The sequence below is a fragment of the Salmo salar genome, chromosome 15 (assembly GCF_965601325.2).
Source record: "Salmo salar chromosome 15, fSalSal1, whole genome shotgun sequence".
NCBI lineage: Eukaryota > Metazoa > Chordata > Actinopteri > Salmoniformes > Salmonidae > Salmo > Salmo salar.
Window position 1 is genome coordinate 26,198,403 of NC_138305.1, and position 18,643 is coordinate 26,217,045.

The window sequence follows — 18,643 nt, forward strand, 5'->3', positions numbered from 1 at the left end:
TCCCACCAAGCCCATGGAACCCTTTCCCACCAAGCCCCTGGCCCCCTTTCCCACCAAGCCCCTGGCCCCCTTTCCCACCAAGCCCCTGGACCCCTTTCCCACCAAGCCCCTGGCCCCCTTTCCCACCAAGACCCTGGCCCCCTTTCTTACCAAGCCCCTGGCCCCCTTTCCAAACACTCTGGGCTTTACTGAACTGTACTCATCCAGGACAAGATTAATTATTTTCATATTTATTAAACCATGGCCTCAAAAATACTACGGCCAGGAAAAATAGATATTCGAACTACCTATTATAGTGGCGGTTCTACTGGTCTAATCGGTTGCTGACGTAAATGTTGTACATGTTCACACAATATTTATACACAATAATATACACAATATACACAATATACCCAATATACACAATATACACAATATATATTGTGTGACCAAAAGTAATGCACTACATAGGGAATAGGGCCCTGGTCTAAAGTAATGCACTATATAGGGAATAGGGTTCTGGTCTATAGTAGTGCACTATATAGGGAATAGGGTTATTTAAGACGCAGATTTGGACATTGACACAGTTTTAAAGCAGTCAGCGAACGTCGGGCCGTATTTACTAAAAAACTTTTTTTGGGGACGGGGGTCTGAGAAAATTCATTCTACATTTTAACGTTTCCTCCCTTGTTGCTCTTTGGCCCAATATGTTTTTCTCTCTCTTCCTCTCCTCCTCTTCTTCTAAATCTCAACATCCAGACGATCAACAGACTAGATGTCAGTCTCCCTGCCTCTGGAATGTTGAAACCTCCTTTCCTTGCCTCCAAAAAAAAAAAAACGGGGGAAAAAATAAATCAGCGTACCCATTTTTTTGTGACGTTTTGGCATTGACTCAAATGCACTTCGTAGCTGACGCCTAGCATCATTAGGCAGCTATGTCATCCCTGTTACTGTGTGAAATACAATCTACGAGAAGCAGTGCTGTGAAACAGGAAGTCGACTTATCGCTTTGATTTTGGCTGATTCTGGCCAGAGACTGCAGAGAGCAGCACTCAGGGACTATAAATTTGCTTCCCAAATGGCGCTCTATATAGTTCACTAATTTTGACCTGGCCCCATAGGGTTCTGGTAAAAAGTAGTGGACTACTGTATATATGGAACAGGGTATCTTTTGGGATGCATCCTAAGACATTACAACAACCCTGTTCCTGGAGAGCTACCGTCCTGTACATTTTCGCTCCAATGCCAATCTAGAACACCCGATTCTAATAATTAGTTGGTTGATAAACTGAACCAGGTTAGTTACAACTGGGGTTGAAGCGAAAAACCTAAAGGAGTGTATCTCTCCAGGAACAGGGTTGGAGTGAAAAAGCTACAGGAGGGTAGGTCTCCAGGAACAGGGTTAAAGATAAAAACCTACAGGAGGGTAGCTCTCCAGGAACAGGGTTGGAGTGAAAAACCTACAAGAGGGTAGCTCTCCAGGAACAGGGTTGGAGTGAAAAACCTACAGGAGGGTAGCTCTCCAGGAACAGGGTTGGAGTGAAAAACCTACAGGAAGGTAGCTCTCCAGGAACAGGGTAGGGTGTTAAAAACCTACAGGAGGGTATCTCTCCGGGAACAGGGTTGGAGATAAAAACCTACAGGAGGGTAGCTCTCCAGGAACAGGGTTGGAGTGAAAAACCTACAGGAGGGTAGCTCTCCAGGAACAGGGTTGGAGTGAAAAACCTACAAGAGGGTAGCTCTCCAGGAACAGGGTTGGAGTGAAAAAGCTACAGGAGGGTAGCTCTCCAGGAACAGGGTTGGAGTGAAAAAGCTACAGGAGGGTAGCTCTCCAGGAACAAGGTAGGAGTTAAAAACCTACAGGAGGGTAGCTCTCCAGGAACAGGGTTGGAGGTAAAAACCTACAGGAGGGTAGCTCTCCAGGAACAGGGTTGGAGTGAAAAACCTACAGTAGGGTAGCTCTCCAGGAACAGGGGAGGAGTTAAAAACCTACAGGAGGGTAGCTCTCCAGGAACAGGGTAGGAGTTAAAAACCTACAGGAGGGTAGCTCTCCAGGAACAGGGTTGGAGTGAAAAAGCTACAGGAGGGTAGCTCTCCAGGAACAGGGTAGGAGTAGAAGAACTACAGGAGGGTAGCTCTCCAGGAACAGGGTTGGAGTGAAAAACCTACAGGAGGGTAGCTCTCCAGGAACAGGGTTGGAGGGAAAAACCTACAGGAGGGTAGCTCTCCAGGAACAGGGTTGGAGTGAAAGACCTACAGGAGGGTAGCTCTCCAGGAACAGGGTTGGAGTGAAAAACCTACAGGAGGGTAGCTCTCCAGGAACAGGGTTGGAGTGAAAAACCTACAAGAGGGTAGCTCTCCAGGAACAGGGTTGGAGTGAAAAACCTACAGGAGGGTAGCTCTCCAGGAACAGGGTTGGAGTGAAAAACCTACAGGAGGGTAGCTCTCCAGGAACAGGGTTGGAGTGAAAAAGCTACAGGAGGGTAGCTCTCCAGGAACAGGGTAGGAGTTAAAGAACTACAGGAGGGTAGCTCTCCAGGAACAGGGTTGGAGATGAAAACCTACAGGAGGGTAGCTCTCCAGGAACAGGGTTGTAGTGAAAAACCTACAGGAGGGTGGCTCTCCAGGAACAGGGTTGGAGTGAAAAACCTACAGGAAGGTGGCTCTCCAGGAACAGGGTTGGATTGAAAAACCTACAAGAGGGTAGGTCTCCAGGAACAGGGTTGGATTGAAAAACCTACAGGAGGGTAGCTCTCCAGGAACAGGGTTGGAGTGAAAAACCTACAGGAGGGTAGCTCTCCAGGAACAGGGTTGGATTGAAAAACCTACAAGAGGGTAGGTCTCCAGGAACAGGGTTGGACTGCCAGACCCACATGCACTATTTCGTTCTGGGACACTTTCACTGACATACTCCTGCACACGCAAGTAAAACAAATTGCATTACAGTTGACGTCTTTGTAGACAGACATGTTGGTCTAGATTACAGGTAGATATAAGAAATCCCAGCACCATGACAAGACAGCAGGCCAGAAGATAAGCAAGAAGGGTTTAACAGTATCTAAAGGGCTGATTCAAACAGGGCTGATGACAGCTCAAATAGTTGGTTAATCAGATAGGAGGTTAATCAGATAGGAGTTTAATCAGATAGTTGATTAATCAGATAGGAGGTTAAATCAGATAGGAATTTATTTCAGATAGGAGGTTAATCAGATAGGAGGTTAATCAGATAGGAGGTTATTTAGATAGGAGGTTATTTAGATAGGAGGTTAATCAGATAGGAGGTTAATTAGATAGGAGGTTAATCAGATAGTTGATTAATCAGATAGTTGATTAATCAGATAGGAGGTTATTTAGATAGGAGGTTAATCAGATAGGAGGTTATTCAGATAGGAGGTTAATCAGATAGGAGGTTAATCAGATAGGAGGATAATCAGATAGGAGGTTATTTAGATAGGAGGTTAATCAGATAGTTGATTAATCAGATAGGAGGTTAATCAGATACGAGGTTAATCAGATATGAGTTTAATCAGATATGAGGTTAATCAGATAGGAGGTTAATCAGATAGTTGATTAATCAGATAGGAGGTTCATCAGATAGGAGGTTAATCCGATAGTTGATTAATTAGATAGGAGGTTAATCAGATCACTGTGATGACAGAGGAGAGATAGTGAAGAAGGAATGTGAGTTTAAGCTGATGTGAAATGTGTCATAGAAATGGAGGGAAGAGTTGCCAACTCTGTAGTTTCACTTTTATTACACGCTATTTGGGGGTTCTATATAGAACCTGTTGGTTCTTTGGACAAGATTTTAGAACAAAACAAAAAAAGGTTATATATATATATATATATATATATATATATATATATATATATATATATATATATATATATATATAAACCCACTGAAGGAAATTAATCTTGAGGGTTCTATGCCTACCCTAGATTGTAATGTGGGATTTAGTTAACAACAGCTAACAAAACCTAACACCGTCACATCAAATTCTGAAAGGACTTTATAAATAGCTGCTTTTAATTAGTTTTAGCTGTTTTGCATTGAAATGTATTGTATATCCATATTAATGGTGCTGCCGCATGATTTCACTCACTATGGAAAGGGGGACATCGAATTCGTATTCTGCGTCATTTTTACAGAGGTCGGAGAGGCAAACAGCAAAGTTCATACAAACCTGTGCTGTTGCAAACTAAATGCTAGCTAGAAGCACGAGGAAATAATGTTTTTAATAAAAGGATACCCTCTTAGCTAAAAAAAAGGGGTTCAATTCAAATTTCATCTGCAATTTCCAATTAAAAAACCAACTGCCATTCCAGCATGTGATGCAAGAGAACTGCGGTTGAACTTACAAATAGCCTACCAATAAGCATGTTATTCGTACATTTATTAAGGTAAGCAAAGTTGATTATTTAATTTAAATATATGAAGGAAAAGTTATATTGTAAATTATAGCTAGATACTGTAGATAAGGTTGTTTTAGAATTCGAGCACCGTTTGTAAGATAGCTAGCTAGCTAACGAGGTGGGCTATTATTCAACGAGGTGGGCTATTATTCAAACAAAGAGATGCCTCTCTGGCCACCAGTGTATATTTCAAAACTACACTGAGTGTACAAAACATTAGGAGCATCTGCTCTTTCCGTTACATAGACTGATAACTTACTGATAACTTATTGCCTTACTGATAGCACTTTTTACATCCACTTCAATCAGTGTAGATGAAGGGGATGAGACAGGTTAAATAAGGATTTCTAAGCCTGGAGATAATTGAAACATGGATTGTGTATGTGTGCCAGTCAGAGGGTGAATGGGCAAGACAAAAATATTTAAGTGCCTTTGAATGGGGTATGGTAGTTGGTGCCAGGCACACTGGTTTGAGAGTGTCAAGAACTGCCACATTGCTGGGTTGTTCACGCTCAACAGTTTCCCATGTGTATGAAGAATGGTCCAATACCCAAAGGACATCCAGTCAACTTGACACAACTGTGGGAAGCATTGGAGTCTACATGGGCCAGCATCCCTGTGGAATGCTTTTGACACCTTGTAGAGTCCATGCCCCGACAAATTGAGGCTGTTCTGCAACTCAATATTAGGAAGGTGTTCTTAATGTTCGGTTCAGTCAAGACGAGCCTTTTGGGGTTCTGTATTTGGTTCAGTGAAGAAGAACCCTTTGGGGCTCTATATTTGGTTCAGACAAGAAGAGCCTTTTGGGGTTCTATATTTGGTTCAGTGAAGAAGAACCCCTAGAGTTCTATATAGAACTTTTAGGGGTTCCATACATGAAGAAAGCGACAGAACCCTTTTTGGTTTTATATGGAACCTTTTTTCCTTTTTTGTACAGTGGAAAGGAAAGGGGTAGAATGATACATCCCTGGTGAGTTCCTCTTGGAGGGCTCAGGAGGTCGTTCCCACTTGGGGCATTTATAAATTGGTCCTAAAAAGTCCCAAAACTTCACCAAACACCCAATGGGTCTCTACGATAATCCTCTAAAATGCTTCTATAGACAGAGCTATCCAAATGACTTTCCTTCGGGCAAATTACCCATGAATCAAAGGTAGAGCAGTCCTTGACAAATGAGAACGTGTAGTAGAAACGCTTGGGCGTAACATTTCCCAGATTGCACGTGTTTACATGCACATACACAAACTTCTAACATCTTGAAGTTGAGAAATTTTTTTGCTCAACACAATGAGACCATTAGGAAGTAATTGGAGCAGTACATTCCTGAGGACGCACCACGATAAAGTAAAGTATCTCTATTAAATAAAGTATCTCTATTAAATAAAGTATCTCTATTAAATGATAGAGATGTCTCCTCTACATTTTATCACTAGATGATCTGTACGCGACATTACGTTATGTGTCCCTGTATTTACATGTATATTTCCGTGGACGTTACATTATGTGCCGTTCATAGAGTATCTTTTGAGGTTGATACATGATCTGTGACGTGCTGTGATGCATCATTAATGGCTTATATTTTCTCAACGGTGAGTTCTCTACGTGTGTTTTAATGGATGTAGTTGGCATCTAGCCACAGCTCAGATGGGGAAGTTCGTAGGTCATGTATTCTACTGTGTGTGTGCTAGCGTGCGTGTGTGCGTACGTGCGTGTGTCTGTGCGTGTGTGTGTGTGCGTGTAGGGCATGCGTGTGTGCCTGTGAGTGTGTGTAAGTGCGTGTGTGTGTGCGTGTGTCTGTGTGTGTGTGCGTGTGTCGTGTGTGTGTGTGTGTGTGTCTGTGTGTGTGTGTCTGTGTCTGTGCGTCTATGCATGCACGTGTGGTGTGTGTGTGTGTGTGTGTGTGTGTGTGTGTGTGTGTGTGTGTGTGTGTGTGTGTGTGTGTGTGTGTGTGTGTGTGTGTGTGTGTGTGTGTGTGATCATGAGTTGTACTGTATGATGTAGTGGCTGCAGTGTTTCTACCTCAAAACCCTGGACAATGTCACCCTGTTGCCCTCAGGGTGTAAACCATGGGAACCAGGCTAGTTCCTCTGATGATGCGACACACACACACGCATACACACATGCACCCACACAAACACATACACACACACACAAATACCCTTTAACACTCACACAGACACACAAACACATACATACGCTCACACACACACATACACACACACACACGCATACACACACGCACCCACACAAACACGCATACACAAACACATACACACACACACATACACTTTCACACTCACACAGACACACACACACACACACACACATAGACACACACACACACATACACATTCACACTCACACACAAACACACACACACAGACACACAGACACAAGCGCTCACGTATAAACTCCAAACGTGACACTCATCACAGGGGAAATATGCTTTAGAGCCAAACAAGTGGGGACCCAGCTTTGTGTGCAGATGTACCGACAGGAAAGAGGGTGCTGTGTTTTCCCACAGATCCCTGTATTGTAGAGGTTCACCCTATTGAAGCAGACCGTGTCGTGTGTTCAGTCTGCCCCATTCACACTTCACTGGGTCATTATCAATGAGACACAGACCTCTGACGGTGACGATGGAAGGCTCTGTTATCTGAGACCCGGTTAAGGGGTTTTGAAGTGTACTGTCCTAGATGGCACCCGTATTCCCTACATTGTGCACTACTTTTGCCAGATACATACAGTATGGGCCTTTGTAAAAAAGTAGTACACTATATATGGGGAAAATGGTGCCACAAACACATCACACACACACACACACACACACACACACACAACACACACAAACACATACCATAGGGCCCTGGTCTAAAGTAGTGCACTATATAGGGAATAGGGTGCCATTGGCCATAGGGCCCTGGACTAAAGTAGCACTAAATAGGGAATAGGGTGCCATTGGCCATAGGGCCCTGGTCTAAAGTAGTGCACTATATAGGGGAAAGGGTGTCTTTTGGGAAGTAGACAAAAAGGACGCTTGGGTATCTTGACTTGGCAAACTTCTGATCAGCATCCAATCAACCCCCCCAAATCTGAGGCCAATTCTCCATCTCGATATGATGCCAATTCTCCATCTCGATATGATGCCAATTCTCCATCTCTATATGATGCCAATTCTCCATCTCGATATGATGCCAATTCTCCATCTCTATATGATGCCAATTCTCCATCTCGATATGATGCCAATTCTCCATCTCAATCTCCACACACGCAAAAATCATTAGCATTTAACGTTTTTCTCCCCATTGGTTTAAACAGTAGAGGTTTAAATGAGACTGTTAACACCCAATGGCTTCTTGGGGCCCTGAAGAACACTTAGGAGTAGAGGGAAGGAGAGATGGAGGGATAGAGGGAAGGAGGGATAGAGGGATAGAGGGAGGAGAGGGAAGGAGGGATAGAGGGAGGAGAGGGAAGGAGGGATAGAGGGAGGAGGGATAGAGGGAGCAGAGGGAAGGAGGGATAGAGGGAAGGAGGGATAGAGGGAGCAGAGGGAAGGAGGGATAGAGGGAGGAGAGGGAAGGAGGGATAGAGGGAGGAGAGGGAAGGAGGGATAGAGGGAGGAGACGGAAGGAGGGAAGGAGGGATAGAGGGATTAGAGGGAGTAGAGGGAAGGAGGGATAGAGGGAGGAGAGGGAAGGAGGGATAGAGGGAGGAGAGGGAAGGAGGGAAGGAGGGAGGAGACGGAAGGAGGGAAGGAGGGATAGAGGGATTAGAGGGAGTAGAGGGAAGGAGGGATAGAGGGAGGAGAGGGAAGGAGGGATAGAGGGAGGAGAGGGAAGGAGGGATAGAGGGAGTAGAGGGATAGAGGGAGGAGGGAAGGAGGGATAGAGGGAGGAGAGGGAAGGAGGGATAGAGGGAGGAGAGGGAAGGAGGGATAGAGGGAGCAGAGGGAAGGAGGGATAGAGGGAAGGAGGGATAGAGGGAGTAGAGGGAAGGAGGGATAGAGGGAAGGAGGGATAGAGGGAGGAGAGGGAAGGAGGGATAGAGGGAGGAGAGAGAAGGATGGATAAAGGGAGTAGAGAGAAGGAGGGATAGAGGGAGGAGAGGGAAGGAGGGAAGGAGGGAGGAGACGGAAGGAGGGAAGGAGGGATAGAGGGATTAGAGGGAGTAGAGGGAAGGAGGGATAGAGGGAGTAGAGGGATAGAGGGAGGAGGGAAGGAGGGAAGGAGGGATAGAGGAAGTGCAGGAAAGGAGGGATAGAGGGAGTAGAGGGATAGAGGGAGGAGGGAAGGAGGGAAGGAGGGATAGAGGAAGTGCAGGAAAGGAGGGATAGAGGGAGTAGAGGGAAGGAGGGAAGGAGGGAATAGAGGGAAGGAGGGATAGAGGGAAGGAGGGAAGGAGGGATAGAGGGGTAGAGGGAAGGAGGGAAGGAGGGATAGAGGGAGAGTTATTTAGTCGTTCACTCTTTGAAAGAGAGACTATGAAGAAGAATGCCATTTACCACAACAAATGGTTTCAAACGACGGTCGGAAAATGCCAGAAGATTACCCCCAAGTCATTAAGTCTGTTATATTGGTTAGAGGTATGAAGTGGGTGGATGGGGGGGATGTGGGTAACCAAGTCATTAAGTCTGTTATATTTGTTAGAGGTAGGAAGTGGGTGGATGGGGGGGATGTGGGTAACCAAGTCATTAAGTCTGTTATATTGGTTAGAGGTATGAAGTGGGTGGATGGGGGGGATGTGGGTAACCAAGTCATTAAGTCTGTTATATTTGTTAGAGGTAGGAAGTGGGTGGATGGGGGGGATGTGGGTAACCAAGTCATTAAGTCTGTTATATTGGTTAGAGGTAGGAAGTGGGTGGATGGGGGCGATGTGGGTAACCAAGTCATTAAGTCTGTTATATTTGTTAGAGGTAGGAAGTGGGTGGATGGGGGGGATGTGGGTAACCAAGTCATTAAGTCTGTTATATTGGTTAGAGGTATGAAGTGGGTGGATGGGGGGGATGTGGGTAACCAAGTCATTAAGTCTGTTATATTTGTTAGAGGTAGGAAGTGGGTGGATGGGGGGGATGTGGGTACCAAGTCATTAAGTCTGTTATATTTGTTAGAGGTAGGAAGTGGGTGGATGGGGGGGATGTGGGTAACCAAGTCATTAAGTCTGTTATATTTGTTAGAGGTAGGAAGTGGGTGGATGGGGGGGATGTGGGTAATCAAGTCATTAAGTCTGTTATATTTGTTAGAGGTAGGAAGTGGGTGGATGGGGGGGATGTGGGTAACCAAGTCATTAAGTCTGTTATATTTGTTAGAGGTATGAAGTGGGTGGATGGGGGGGATGTGGGTAACCAAGTCATTAAGTCTGTTATATTTGTTAGAGGTAGGAAGTGGGTGGATGGGGGGGATGTGGGTAACCAAGTCATTAAGTCTGTTATATTTGTTAGAGGTAGGAAGTGGGTGGATGGGGGGATGTGGGTAACCAAGTCATTAAGTCTGTTATATTTGTTAGAGGTAGGAAGTGGGTGGATGGGGGGGATGTGGGTAACCAAGTCATTAAGTCTGTTATATTTGTGGGTAGGAGGGGGGTGGGGGAGGGGCCAAGCTGCGGTGGAGGTGGGGGGGGATGTGGGTAACCAAGTCATTAAGTCTGTTATATTTGTTAGAGGTAGGAAGTGGGTGGATGGGGGGATGTGGGTAACCAGGAGGATTAGTAACAACAACCACATAAGAAAAGACTACAGACCTGAGTAATCACAACGTTTTCACCAATAGATTGCATTGAGTATTTTTTATTGTAACAGCAAAGTAAGTTTATAAGAACTGTTTTTTATGAACTATAATGATGCTGAAAAACCAATAAACTAAAGTCAATTAAGGAGTCTCTTTTTTACCATTTTAACAACAACCATCAGTTATAAAACTTGGCATGTTATTAGAAAAGTGGGTGTTTAGGGTTAAACACCCGCTAGATAACAACAAAGAAAATGCCCGACTGAAGTCACATTTACGAGAAGTAAATGTGAAGTAACAAACATCTTGGTTTTTGTTTGCCATCTTTGTTGTTGATTGGAAACAGACAACCAAACGAATCTACGTCGGTACGTTATATTGCCCAACTCAAACATGGTGTGTTTTACTTGACACGACTGTGAGGATTTTATTTGAGGAGATTCTTCCGTCCTTGTTACAATCCGGACGTTAGTGACAACATCGGCTGCCAAGTCAGAGATAAGACGAAATACCAAGTCAGAGATAATAGGCCATATCAAGTCAGAGATAAGAGGCCATACCAAGTCAGAGATAAGAGGCCATACCAAGTCAGAGATAAGAGGTCATACCACCACTGGCGGCTACACACTCTTTAGATCTATTGTCTGAATGCCAGTCCGTAGAGGAGATGGTACTGTTGGTTGTTTCTAACTGTGTATTGCAGGTATATGCATATATTCCTTGTGACTGTAAATGTTCATTGTGTGGTTCATTGGTTCGTTGACACTGCAAAGTATTTCCTGTTGTGGGGTGGAGGGGGGGCAATAACACATTCTGTGGACATTACATTTGTCTTTCCTTTGCTGAAAGACCCATGGTCGATATACATACCAGATATGTGTACTCCAGTCACATGACTTCGACTCGACCCGACTTGATATAAAATAAAATAACTTGAAGCTTGACTTGGACTTAGAGCCTCAAGACTCAGGATTCGACTTTGACTTGAGACTGATGACTTGAAATGATCTGGCCAGATTTTTGTAACTCAGTTTGTAGCACAGAGCCTACTTGATTACTCTCCACGCTGTCAGAGATAGTATCACACTTGCAAAAACAAAACAAAAAACGGATTAGCTAGTGAAACGCACATTCGGCCCTCTGATTGAACCAGCAAATTGTCAAGGTCAACACGGGTCGGGTGAGCTAGCACAGAGGGAAGAATGATGTACATGAACCCTGGATTGCTGATTACTACGTGTTGGCCAATGAGAGGCTTTGAAGTCACAGGTCAGCCATATTGTCTCTACTCAGAAAAACAGTCCTCTACAGTAACAGTAGCCCTTTCTAAAAAATTATACTTTTAGGAAAATGTTTTATTTTAGCACCTTCCTAATATTGACCCCCCTCCCCCTCTTTTGTCCTCAGAACAGCCCTAATATGTCAGGGCATGGACTACAAGGTGTCGAAAGCGTTCCACAGGGATGCTGGTCCATGTTGACTCCAATGCTTCCCACAGTTGTGTCAAGTTGGCTGGATGTCCTTTGGGTGGTGGACCATTCTTGGTACACACGGGAAAACTGTTGAGGGTGAAAAAACCCAGCAGCGTTGCAGTTCTTGACTCAAAGTGGTGCGTTTTGCACCTACTACCATACACCGTTCAAAGGCACTTGCATATTTTGCCTTGAGAGAAGGGTGTTAGGTCATGGGAGAGGGCAGGGAGGCGGGCAGGGAGAGTTGGCCTAGAGAACTGGAGGTCTGGAGCTCCAGGGAGTAAGCTATACTCTCTCAGGCCCAGGGAGAGGGCAGGAAGGTGGGCAGGGAGTGTTGGCCTAGAGGTCTGGAGCTCCAGTGTAAAGCGTGGAACTCCAGAGAGGGTCTGACCCTGATGTTATCAAGATATGAACCCCAGCTTCACAGGCTGCAGAGACCTAGCTGGCTAATGGAAACCAGATGCTAGATAACTTCCAACACATACACACACACACACACACACACACACACACACACACACACACACACACACACACACACACACACACACACACACACACACACACACACACACACACACACACACACACACACACACACGATGCCTGGGCACGGTACAGGAGGAGGATTTGATTTGAAAGGAGGGGGGGTATGGGAGGGGGAGATGTGTGTGTGTGTGTGTGTGTGTGTGTGTGTGTGTGTGTGTGTGTGTGTGTGTGTGTGTGTGTGTGTGTGTGTGTGTGTGTGTGCCCACACTGTATGTACTTGACAGAGGTTTGTTCAAGTCGGTTTGCTGTTTCACTGCTGCAACCGTCATGTAATTCCCCAAAGGATATGTGGTGCATTAAGCAATGATCTGGCCTGGGTCTCTGGGTCTCTGCGTCTCTGGGTCTCTGGGTCTCTGGGTCTCTGGGTCTCTGGGTCTCTGCGTCTCTGCGCCTCTGCGCCTCTGCGTCTCTGGGTCTCTGGGTCTCTGGGTCGCTGGGTCTCTGCGCCTCTGCGCCTCTGGGTCCTCTGCGCCTCTGGGTCTCTGCGCCTCTGGGTCTCGGGGTCTCTGGGTCTCGGGGTCTCTGGGTCTCGGGGTCTCTGCGTCTCTGGGTCTCTGGGTCTCTGCGTCTCTGGGTCTCTGCGTCTCTGCGTCTCTGCGTCTCTGCGTCTCTGGGTCTCTGCGTCTCTGCGTCTCTGCGTCTCTGCGTCTCTGCGTCTCTGGGTCTCTGGGTCTCTGGGTCTCTGGGTCTCTGGGTGTAGATGTAGTTTATTTTGAAGGGATCAGTGTCAGGCCTACTGCTGGGTTGGGAGACATGTAGGCTGAGGAGGAGAGTAGTGGAAGAGGAGAAGGTAGAGGTTGAGGTGCATACAGCCCGTCTCTGGGGATCTGGGGATCTGGTGCTGGGGATCTGGGGTATTGGGGCCGGGGATCTGGGGAGCTGGTGCTGGGGTTCTGGGGTATTGGGGCTGGGGATCTGGGTTATTGGGGCTGGGGAATTGGGACTGGGGATCTGGGGTATTGGGGCTGGGGATCTGGGGTATTGGGGCTGGGGATCTGGGGATCTGGGGAGTTGGGGCTGGGGATCTGGGGTATTGGGGCTGGGGATCTGGGTTATTGGGGCTGGGGATCTGGGGATCTGGGGAATTGGGGCTGGGGATCTGGGGTATTGGGGCTGGGGTTCTGGGGTATTGGGGCTGGGGATCTGGGGTACTGGGGAATTGGGGCTGGGGTACTGGGGATCTGGGGTACTGGGGAATTGGGGCTGGGGATCTGGGGCTCGATATCTGGGGCTGGGGAAGTGGGGATCTGGGGTATTGGGGCTGGGGAAGTGGGGCTGGGGTTCTGGGGTATTGGGGCAGGGGATCTGGGGTACTGGGGCTGGGGAATTGGGGCTGGGGATCTGGGGTACTGGTGCTGGGGATCTGGGGTATTGGGGCCGGGGATCTGGGGATCTGGTGCTGGGGTTCTGGGGTATTGGGGCTGGGGATCTGGGGTATTGGGGCTGGGGATCTGGGGTGCTGGGGTACTGGGGCTGGGCATCTGGGGTACTGGGGAATTGGGGCTGGGGATCTGGGGCTCGATATCTGGGGCGCTGGGGTACTGGGGCTGGGGATCTGGGGTACTGGGGAATTGGGGCTGGGGATCTGGGGCTCGATATCTGGGGCTGGGGAACTGGGGATCTGGGGTATTTGGGCTGGAGTTCTGGGGTATTGGGGCAGGGGATCTGGGGTACTGGGGCTGGGGAATTGGGGCTGGGGATCTGGGGTATTGGGGCCGGGGATCTGGGGATCTGGTGCTGGGATTCTGGGGTATTGGGGCTGGGGATCTGGGGTATTGGGGCTGGGGATCTGGGGAATTGGGGCTGGGGATTTGGGGTATTGGGGCTGGGGATCTGGGGTATTGGGGCTGGGGATCTGGGGAGTTGGGGATCTGGGGTATTGGGGCTGGGGATCTAGGGTATTGGGGCTGGGGATCTGGGGATCTGGGGAATTGGGGCTGGGGATCTGGGGTTTTGGGGCTGGGATTCTGGGGTATTGGGGCTGGGGATCTGGGGTGCTGGGGAATTGGGGCTGGGGTACTGGGGCTGGGGTACTGGGGTACTGGGGAATTGGGGCTGGGGATCTGGGGCTCGATATCTGAGGCTGGGGAACTGGGGATCTGGGGTATTGGGGCTGGGGAAGTGGGGCTGAGGTTCTGGGGTATTGGGGCAGGGGATCTGGGGTGCTGGGGCTGGGGAATTGGGGCTGGGGATCTGGGGTACTGGGGATCTGGGGTACTGGGGTACTGGGGATCTGGGGAATTTGGGCTGGGGATCTGGGGTACTGGGGCTGGGGATCTGGGGTACTGGGGCTGGGGATCTGGGGTATTGGGGCTGGGGTACTGGGGCTGGGGATCTGGGGTACTGGGGCTGGGGATCTGGGGTTTTGGGGCTGGGTAACTGGGGCTGGGGATTTGGGGAATTGGTGCTGGGGATCTGGGGTATTGGGGCTGGGGATCTGGGGTATTGGGGCTGGGGAAGTGGGGCTGGGGATCTGGTGTACTGGGGAATTGGGGCTGGGGATCTGTAAGTTCATGCATGTCGTTATGACTAGATGATATTGTAGTGAATTTTATCAAAGACTCTATGAGGCCCTAGAAACAGAGAAGCAACAATCCCCTCACACACACACACACACACACACACACACACACACACACACACACACACACACACACACACACACACACACACAGAGAGAGAGAGAGAAGCAGGGAAGCAACAATGCACTTAAGATCAATGAACACTGAGACAGGAAGAGGCAGAGCTGCCATCTGCCAATCAGGGCAGGCCTCAGGGAGCAGAGTCTGACGCAAACCAGGAAGCCACCTGATGTGAGCGGGGTCAGATAAACGGAGTAGCATGGGTGGTCACACAGGACAGGTGCTTCCTTAACGCCCCCCTTCGCACACATTCTCTCACACACACACAAACACAAAGAGATTCCCTCAGACAGGGCCAGGTGGGGCGGGGGGACAAGGGGGACAGTGATGACGAAGGACAGGGCACGCATACGTACCCTCACACACACACACACACACACACACACACACACACACACACACACACACACACACACACACACACACACACACACACACACACACACACACACACACACACACACACACACACACACACACACACACAGACCTCTGACAACAAGCAGGAAACTCTAGAGAGCAGGCTATTTTCTACCTGGATGTGTCTCAAATGGTACCCTTTTCCCCAAGTAGTGCCCTATGTAGGGAATATGGCTCAAGTCTATAGTAGTGCCCTATGTAGGGAATAGGGATCTAGTCTATAGTAGTGCCCTATGTAGGGAATAGGGATCTAGTCTATAGTAGTGCACTATGTAGGGAATAGGGCTCTGGTCTATAGTAGTGCCCTATGTAGGGAATAAGGCTCTAGTCTATAGTAGTGCACTATATAGGGAATGGGGTGACATTTGGGATTTAGGCAATATAACCGGAATGTTACACAAACAGTCCTGAATTAAGAGTTCCTGGATGTTGATCTATGAAGGGGACAATACAGAGATGAATGCAACTTGAGGGGAGACCATACTGTACTGCAGCAAGCATCCCAGGAGTGAGAGGGGAAAGGGGGGATAAGGGGGGGTCCGAGAAGAGGGAGGGGATAAGAGGGGAGTCTGAGTCAGCGAAGAAATGTGCACGTACACAGGTCCTACTCTCTCTCTCTCTCTCTCGCTCTCTCTCTCCCTCTCTCTCTCTCTCTCTCTCTCTCTCTCTCTCTCGCTCTCTCTCTCCCCCTCTCTCTCTCTCTCTCTCTGTCTCTCTGTCTCTCTCTCTGTATCTCTGTCTCTCTCTCTCTGTCTCTCTCTCTCTCTGTCTCTCTCTCTCTGTCTCTCTCTCTCTGTCTCTCTCACACACACATACACACACACAGCATACACACACATTTGGAACTGATTAAACTCTTGAACTGACGAACGCTGCAACTCAAGATGAGCGACTGCAGATTCCTTCCCAGTGTATGTGTGTCTGCAGATGTTGTCCAAGAGGTCTACACTTCCTGGCTTGATTGAACCACTCAAACGACTAGACAACAATGGTGAAATGTACTACATCTACCATCTACCATCTATGTCTACCATCTACGTCTACCATCTACCATCTGTAAAGTCCACGGAGAATAAGAGCACCTCCTCCAAGCTGCCCACTGCACTTAGGCTAGGAAACACTGTTACCACCGATAAATCCACAATAATTGAGAATTTCAATAAGCATTTTTCTTTGGCTGGCCATGCTTTCCACCTGGCTACCCCTACCCCGGTCAACAGCCCAGCGCTCCCCACAGCAACTCGCCCAAACCTCCCCCACTTCTCCTTCACCCAAATCCAGATAGCTGATGTTCTGAAAGAGCTGCAAAATCTGGACCCCTACAAATCAGCCGGGCTAGACAATCTGGACCCTCTCTTTCTAAAATTATCTGCCAAAATTGTTGCAACCCCTATTACTAGCCCGTTCAACCTCTCTTTCGTATCGTCTGAGATTCCCATAGATTGGAAAGCTGCCAGGGTCATCCCCCTCTTCAAAGGGCGAGACACTCTAGACCCAAACTGCTACAGACCTATATCTATCCTGCCCTGCCTTTCTAAGGTCTTTGAAAGCCAAGTTAACAAACAGATTATCGACCATTTCGAATTTCACCGTACCTTCTCCGCTATGCAATCTGGTTTCAGAGCTGGTCATGGGTGCACCTCAGCCACGCTCAAGGTCCTAAATGATATCATAACTGCCATCGATAAGAGATATTACTGTGCAGCTGTATTCATCGACCTGGCCAAAGCTTTCGACTCTGTCAATCACCACATTCTTATCGGCAAACTCAACAGCCTTGGTTTCTCAAATGATTGCATCGCCTGGTTCACCAACTACTTCTCCGATAGAGTTCAGTATGTCAAATTGGAGGGCCTGTTGTCTGGACCTCTGGCAGTCTCTATGGGGGTGCCACAGGGTTCAACCTTAGGCTGACTCTTTTCTCTGTATACATCAATGATGCTGCTCTCGCTGCTGGTGATTCTTTGATCCACCTCTACGCAGACGACACCATTCTGTATACTTCTGGCCCCTCTTTGGACACTGTGTTAACTAACCTCCAGACGAGCTTCAATGCCATACAACACTCCTTCCGTGGCCTCCAACTGCTCTTAAATGCAAGTAAAACTAAATGCATGCTATTCAACCGATTGCTGCCCGCACCTGCCCGCCCATCCAGCATCACTACTCTGGATGGTTCTGACTTAGAATATGTGGACAACTACAAATACCTAGGTGTTTGGTTAGACTGTAAACTCTCCTTCCAGACTCACATTAAACATCTCAAATCCAAAATTAAATCTAGAATCGGCTTCCTATTTCGCAACAAAGCATCCTTCACTCATGCTGCCAAACATACCCTCGTAAAACTGACCATCCTACCGATCCTCGACTTCAGCGATGTCATTTACAAAATAGCCTCCCACACTCTACTCAACAAATTTGATGCAGTCTATCACAGCGTTTTGTCACCAAAGCTCCATATACTACCCACCACTGCGACCTGTATGCTCTCGTTGGCTGGCCCTCGCTTCATACTCGTCGCCAAACCCACTGGCTCCCGGTCATCTACAAGTCTCTGCTAGGTAAAGCCCCACCTTATCTCAGCTCACTGGTCACCATAGCAGCACCCACCCGTAGCACGCGCTCCAGCAGGTATATCTCACTGGTCACCCCCAAAGCCAATTCTTCCTTTGGCTGCCTCTCCTTCCAGTTCTCTGCTGCCAATCACTGGAACGAACTGCAAAAATCTCTGAAGCTGGAGACTCATATCTCCCTCACTAGCTTTAAGCACCAGCTGTCAGAGCAGCTCACAGATCACTGCACCTGTACATAGCTCATCTGTAAATAGCCCATCCAATCTACCTCATCCCCATAATGTATTTATTTATCTTGCTCCTTTGAAACCCAATATTTCTACTTGCATTAATCTTCTGCACATCCTACCATTCCAGTGTTTAATTGCTATATTGTAATTACTTCACCACCATGGCCTATTTATTGCCTTACCTCTCTTATCCTACCTCATTTGCACATGCTGTATATAGATTTTTCTTCTGTATTATTGATTGTATGTTTGTTTTTTCCATGTGTAACTCTGTGTTGTTGAATATATCAAACTGCTTTGCTTTACCTTGGCCAGGTCGCAGTTGCAAATGAGAACTTGTTCTCAACTAGCCTACCTGGTTACCATCTACCATCCACATCTAAAATTGACATCCACCATCTGCCATCTAGCATCTACATCAACCATCTAAATACACCATCCACCATCTACATCCACCATCTAACATCTACATCTACCATCCACCATCTACCATCTACCATCTATATCTACATCTACCATCTACATCTACCATCTATCATCTCCATCTACCATCTACCATCTACATCCACATCCACCATCTATCATCTCCATCTACATCTACCATCTACATCTACCATCTACCATCTACCATCTACATC